The sequence below is a fragment of the Myotis lucifugus genome, unplaced genomic scaffold (genome assembly GCF_000147115.1).
Source record: "Myotis lucifugus unplaced genomic scaffold, Myoluc2.0 scaffold_19, whole genome shotgun sequence".
In the NCBI taxonomy this organism is placed as follows: Eukaryota; Metazoa; Chordata; class Mammalia; order Chiroptera; family Vespertilionidae; genus Myotis; species Myotis lucifugus.
Genome location: NW_005871067.1, coordinates 7,506,671 through 7,514,418, shown reverse-complemented (window position 1 = coordinate 7,514,418; position 7,748 = coordinate 7,506,671). Strand labels below are relative to the sequence as shown.

The 7,748-nt window shown below is 39.5% G+C and overlaps 1 pseudogene; it reads right to left on the bottom strand.

Annotated features, from left to right (window-relative positions):
* Window positions 1-6,825: 6,825 nt before the first annotated feature.
* On the bottom strand, window positions 6,826-7,542 carry LOC102418627 (annotated as a pseudogene).
* Between the last annotated feature and the right edge of the window lie 206 nt (window positions 7,543-7,748).

Below are 7,748 nucleotides of genomic sequence, written 5' to 3'. Positions count from 1 at the left end.
ACTGTTATCCATAATGACTACAGTGTACTAGGGTTTCCTTTCTCCATATCCTCACCAGCACTTGTCATTTGTTGATTCGTTGATGGTAGCCATTCTGACAGGTGTGAGGTGATGCCTCATCATTTTTTATTTATTTATTTATTTTTAATTCTTTATTGTTTAAAGTATTACATATGTCTCCTTTTTGCCCTATTGACTTTTCCCCACCACTCCCACCCCCAACAAATGCCCTCACCCCCCTAGTGTCTGTGTCCATTGGTTATGCTTATCCCCTATTTATAAGTGAAGTAACGAAGGTCACACAGGTAAGAAATGGTAAAGCCTGTATTTGGACCCACTGCTGTCTGAATCTAAAGCACCTGCCCTTTCCACTATACCACACTGCCTGGTAATAGTGATTGAATTTTCTGACTTAAGCCAGCAAGTCAGAGCACAGTGAATCTATGTCAAACTCCAGAAACTTTATCCCTACCTGCAGAACAGTCTCCAGAAAATGATCAGGGCAGGTCTGCAAGGACAAGATGGAAGCAATTAGGTAAATTAACTTACCTTCCTTGGCCTCCAATCCTTCATTCACAAAAGGGACAAAAATGATGGGATGTCACTTCTATGATTAGACTATAACCCAGCTCACATCCTGACTACAACCTAATGAGTAACCCTGAGCCAGAATCACCACCTAAGCCATGCTTGGATTCCTGACCCTTAGAAAATGTGAGAAAATAAACATTTATTGTTTTATGCAGCTAGGTTTTGGGTAAATTTTAAAAAATATTTTTTATTGATTTCAGAGAAGAAGGGAGAGGGAGGAAGAGATAGAAACATCAATAATGATAGAGAATCACTGATTGGCTGCCTCTTGCATGTCCCACATTAAGGGTCATGCCCACAACCCAGGCATGTGCCCTGACTGGGAATCAAACCGTGACATCCTCCCGGCCTCTCCTCCCCGCCCCCGTTCTGAGGTCCACGCTCAACCACTGAGCCACGCTGGCCAGGCAGTTTCAGGTAATTTGTTACACAGCAATTTTTGGCTGATTGTAGAGGAAAGAAACCAGGAAACATCCTCAAGAAATCAGGATGGGCCCTATCCAGTTTGGCTCAGTGGATAGAGCATCTGCCTGCGGACTGAAGGGTCTCAGGCTTGATTCCAGTCAGGGCACATGCCCGAGTTGCAAGCTCAATCCCCAGTAGGGGGCATGCAAGAGGAAGCCAATCAATGATTCTCATCATCGATGTTTCTATCTCTCTCTCCCTCTCCCTTCCTCTCTGAAATCAATAAAAATATATTTTAAAAAATCAGGGTGGGATTTGTTCATCAACAAACATCAGGGCTTCTTACTTTTGTAAGGTTTCATAAGCTCCTCAAATTATTTTCAGTGCCAGTTTCTGGAATACCACAGAGAAAGTATTAGAAAAGAGCTGTTTTATTCTTCAGCTAACTTTTCTGATATATTTTACTGCTCAACAAAAATACAGTTTATCTCAAACCAGCTTGCTGTGCTATTTGAGTTTGGTGGTTCCTTTGCTATATAAGATAACTCTTAAAAGGAAGTAATGGTATTGTCATCCAGAAATTGCTCTTTGATTTAAAAATAAAACAACTTAATGCCCTGGCCAGTGTGGTTCAGTTGGTTGAGGGTTTTCCCGTGCACCAAAAGGTCACAGGTTCTATTACTGTCCAGGTTGTAGGCTGGTCCCTAGCCAGGGTATGTAAGGGAGGCAACCGATCTCTCTCTCTCTCTCTCTCTCTCTCTCTCTCTCTCTCTCTCTCTCCCTGTCTCTCTCTTTCTCTCTCCCTCCCTCTCCCTTCCTCTCTCTCTCAAATTATTAAAAACATTTAAAATAAAATAACTTAAGATACAAACAAACAATAAAATACCCACTGGGTCTGATACTTCTCAACCCTTTTTATTTTTTACTTTTCTTTCCTTACACATTAGAGTATTTGCAGAGAAAATTAAGAGTAACTACTAATCCCCTCTTAATACACAAGTCGTCCTGCCCTAATTAAAACTCCGAGCTTCCTAATAACAGGCTGCATTCGTTAAAGAGTCCGAAGTTATTATTTAGAAACAGAGGCCAGTAAGTTATTAGATGTGATCTTGTTTCTCTTCCAGACCTTCATTTGTATTACCTTTTGTGTGAACCCAGAGGTCATAAGCTGATCATAAAGTTAAGCATACATGCAACTTCTATAGAGATTCATCAATTAAAGTTTTTCTAGGTGAAAGAGAAAGAAGTAACCTAATCCCTTTATGTAAATCATAAAGTTTTACATCTGGGGAGGGTTGGGGGGTGGGAGTGGGGGTAAGAGATCAACCGAAGGACTTGTATGCATGCATATAAGCATAACCAATGGACATAAGACACTGGGGGGTAGGGGAGGCCAGGGGAATGTCAAGGGGGGGGGGAAGGAGACATATGTAATACTCTTTGTAATACTTTAAGCAATAAAAAGAAACAGCAATCCTAAATGACTCACTAGACCAGATGGACTTAATTGACATCTTCAGAACATTTCACCCCAAAGCCTACAAAAATATACATTCTTCTCAAGTGCACATGGGACATTTTCAAAGATAGACCACATATTGGGACACAGGCAAAGTCTCTCCAAATTCAAGAAGATTGAAATAATATCAAGATTGTCTCAGACCACAATGGCATACATTAGAAATCAACTACAATAAAACAATTTAAGAAATCCAAACAGTTGGAGGCTAAATAGCATGCTATTAAACAATAATTGGGTTACCAAAGATATCAAAGAAGAAATTAAAAACATCCTGGAAACAAATGGCAATGAAAACACAACAATCCAAAACTTGTGGGACACAGTGAAAGCAGTCCTGAGAGGTAAATTCATAGCATTAGAGGCCTACCTCAAAAAACAAGAAAAAATGGTAACAAATTATCTAACTGTACAACTTAAAGAATTAGAAAGAGAGCAACAAGAAAAGCCCAGAGTGAGCAGAACAAAGGAGATAATAGAGATCACAGCAGAAATGAATGACATAGAGACCAAAACAAACAAACAAACAAACAAAACCCCCAAAAAACAATACAAAAGATCAATGAAACCAAGAGCTGGTTCTTTGAAAGGATAAACAAGATTGATGAACCTCTAGCCAGGCTCACCAAGAAGCAAAGAGAGAGGACCCAAATAAACAAAATCAGAAATGAAAGAGGTGAAATAACAACCGATCCCACAGAAATACAAAGAATTCTAAACAAATACTACGAACAACTCTATTCCAACAAACTGGTCAACCGAGAAGAAATGGACATATTCCTAGAAAAATAAGAACTTCCAAAACTCAACCAAGAAGAATAAAAAAATCTCAACAGGCTGACAACTAAGGAGGAAATTCAAACCGTCATCAAAAAATGTTCCAGCAAACAAAAGCCTGGGGCCAGACTGCTTCACAGGGGAGTTTTACCAAGCATTCAAAGAGGAACTAAAACCTATCCTTCTCAGACTATTCCAAAAAATTCAAGAGGAAAGCACACTTCTAAGCTCTTTCTATGAAGCCAGCATTACCGTAATCCCCAAACCCAGGTAAGGACACTACAAAGAAAGAGAATTACAGGCCAATATCTCTGATGAACATAGATGCTAAAATCCTCAACAAAATTCTAGCAAATAGGATCCAGCATTATATTAGAAAGATCATACACCATGACCAAGTGGGATTTATCCCGGGATGCAAGGCTGGTACAACATCCTAAAATCAATAAATGGTGATACATCACATAAACAAATGGAGAGACAAAAAACACATAATCGTATCAATTGATGCAGAAAAGGCATTTGACAAAATCCAACACGCTTTCCTGATTAAAAACTCTCAGCAAAGTGGGAATAGAGATCATACCTCAATATAATAAAAGCCTTATATGACAAACCTACAGCCAACATCATACTCAATGGGAAAAAACTAAAACCATTTCCCCTAAGAACAGGAACAAGACACGGATGCCTACTTTCACCACTCCTGTTTGACATAGTACTGGAAGTGCTAGACATAGCGATCAGACAGCAAGAAGAAATAAAAGGTATCCAAATTGGAAAAGAAGAAGTAAAATTGTCATTATTCGCAGATGACATAATATTGTACATAGAAAACCCTAACGACTCCATCAAAAAATTACTAGAATTAATAAATGAATTTGGCAATGTAGCAGGATACAAAATTAACCCCAGAAATCTATGGCTTTTTTATATACCAATAATAAACTCACAGAAAGAGAAACTAAAAAAAAAATCCCATTTACCATCGCACCAAAAAAATTAAGATACCTAGGAATAAATTTAACCAAGGAGGTAAAGGACCTGTACTCAGAAAATTACAGGACACTGAAAAAAGAGATTGAGGAGGAGATAAACAAATGGAAGGGTATACTGTGTTCATGGATTGGTAGAATCACATAATTAGAATGTCCATACTACCCAAAGCAATCTATAGATTCAATGCAATCCCCCATCAAAATACCAACGCATACTTCAAAGACCTAGAATAAACTCTCCAAAAATTCATCTGGAATAATAAAAAACCCCGAATAGCTGCAGCAATCTTGAGAAAGGAGAACAAAGTTGGAGGGATCACAATACCAGATTTCAAGCTATACTACAAAGCCACGGTTCTCAAAACTGCCTGGTACTGGCACAAGAACAGACATATAGACCAATGGGACAGAACAGAGAACCCAGAAATCAGCCCAAGCCATTATACTCAATTAATATTTGACAAAAGAGGCAAAAGCATACAATAGAGTCAAGACAGTCTCTTCAATAAATGGTGTTGGGAAAATTGGACAGATACATGCAAAAAAATGAAACTAGACCACCAATTTATACCATACACAAAAATAAACTCAAAATGGATAAAGGACTCAAGATGGGAAGCCATAAAAATCTTAGAAGAATCCATAGGCAGCAAAAGAGCAGATATATGTCATAGCAATATCTTTACTGATACAGCTCCTAGAGCAATGGAAACTAAGGAGATAATAAACAAATGGGACTTCATCAAATTAAAAAGCTGCTGCACAGCAAAAGAAACCATCAACAAAACAACAAGAAAGCCCACTGCATGGGAGAACATATTTGCAAATGTTATCTCTGATAAGGATTTAATCTCCAAAATTTACAGGGAACTCATAGAACTTAACAAAAGGAAGATAAACAATCCAATACAAAAATGGGCAAAGGACCTAAATAGACACTTTTCGAAAGAGGACATACAGAAGGCCAGGAGACATATGAAAACATGCTCAAAGTCACTAATCATGGGAGAGATGCAAATCAAAACAACAGTGAGGTACTATCTCACACCTGTCAGAATGGCTACTATCAACAGATCAACAAATGAAGTGTTGTCGAGGATTCGGAGAAAAAGGAACCCTCTTGCACTGCTGGTGGGAATGCAGACTGATGCAGCCACTGTGGAAAACAGTATGGTGTTTCCTCTAAAAATTAAAAATGGAACTTCCATTTGACCCAGTAATTCCACTTCTAGGAATATATTCCAAGACAACAGAAACACCAATCAGAAAGGATATATGCACCCCTATGTTTATAGCAGGACAATTTACCATAGCTAAGATTTGGGAACAGCCTAAGCAGACGAGTGGATTATAAAACTGTGGTACATCTACACAATGGAATACTATGCTGCTGTAATAAAGAAGGAATTCTTACCATTTGCACTGCAACAGCATGGATGGAACTGGAGAGCATTACGCTAAGCGAAATAAGCCAGTCAGAGAAAGATAAATATCACATGATCTCACTCATTTGTGGAATATAATGAACAACATAAACTGATGAACAAAAATAGAACCAGAGAAATAGAAGCATCGAACAGACTGTCCAACCTATGAGGGAAGGCAGGGCAGGGTGGGGGTGTGGGGGGTGGGGTTGAGAGGGTAAGAGATCAACCAAAGGACGTGTATGCAGCTTATGAGCATAACCAATGGACACAGACAGGGGGGTGGGGTGAGGGTTTGTGCTGGGGTGTGGGGGAGGCCGGGGAGAGGTCAATGGGGGAAAAAGGAGACTTATGTAATACTTTAAACAATAAAGAATTATAATAATAAAAATAAAAAAGAATTGGAATAATTTTGGCCCACAAACCTTGAAAAAGTAATGTCTGATTTTCTTCTACACTCAGATTTGGCCTCAATACCAACTGGAGAATGGTGAAAGCTGGCCCTCAGAGTTAAGCCTCAAGTATAACACCATCCTACAATTAGATCTCTTCTGTAGGAAGAATATAAATGGTTGGAAGTCCCATATGTCCAGACTTTCTTTACTCTAGAGGACAAGCCAAAAACAGGCAGAAACTGTAAACTTATTCCCTTGCTCCTGGCAATAACAACTCAAAATCTACCAGAAGAAAAGTCGGAGGCCACATCCCTACCCAGGGCTGAGCTGACCTTAAATTGCCCCAAGACAGATAAAGGATCTGGTCATACTTTAGCCCAGATCTGCTTTTCACCCCAGGACATGAGACAAATTAAAAGTGATTTAGAAAAGTTCTTGGAAGACCCTGACAAATATATTGAGGTCTTCCAAACCCTTATTCAAGTGTATAATCTCTCATATAGAGATATAAAGACATCATGCTCATATTAAACTGACCTTCTCAGCCACTGAAAAGCAAGGTATACTAGAGAAAGCAAAAGAATTTGGGAATGACCATTTTCTTACTTATACCAGGGGAATAAAAGGCTCTGAGAAAAGAAGCAAGAATTTCTTTTTTTTTTAAAAATTTAAATGCATTTTATTTTTAGACAACCTACATGACATGTTTTTTTTTTCTTAAAAACAATGCCTCCGCTCCAAATGAATCAAGGTCAAAATAAATGAAGAGCCCAAGATAACATCAGTCCCATTTGTCCTAGTCTTGGTGTGTGGATGAAAAACAGCAGCCAGTTACGATGACAGGTGATAGAGCCAAACTGCCCAATTTGTTAACATTTTTCCATTTCTAAGCCATCCTTAAAGAAAATCATATATGGGGTCACACCATCCTCACGGCAGTCCAGCAGAGCAACCATGCCATCTGGATTCATGTTTTCACCGATAAAGAACTGGTAGTTTTTGAAAATGGCAAGGATGTGCGTGATTTGTTCTGCAGCCCCTGTCATAAAAGGCTTTACTCTTTCTGGTCTCTGTTCTTCAAGCTTCCCTTTGATTGATTTCATGTCATCTTTGATGTACTTCTTGTAGGCTTCTTTTGTGAAGCTGGTTTCCTGCAAGTGATGGTTCATGACAATGTCAACACCAGTGATTACTGTGCTTTCGGTTCCTTCACTCTCAGGGCCTTCAGCAGAGGCATTTCCACCAATTAGTGAGTCATCAATGTTACCCTCTGTCCTACTGACCATCTTCTCCTCTACCTCCAGGCACAGCCCGTCCGCGATCTCCCAGATCTTGTAGATATCGGAGAACATCTCATCATGGCTGATGAGGTCCTGGTAGATGATCATGATGGCGGCTGGAAGGAGATGGAGGCGCTGCCTTAGCAGGAGCACGGAGCTCAGTGCGAGCATGGTGCAGCAGGAGCAGCGCTCAGCTGGCGGAAAAACACAAGAATTTCTTAACTGGACAGGAGGCAGTCCCCCTGTAGACTCTCAACAGAATCCTGAAACTGAGAGGTAGAAAATAAAGCACTGCCTCAGACATAATAAAAGAAAGCCTGTCAACTAGTCTAAATTAACCACCATTAATCAAGGGGCTG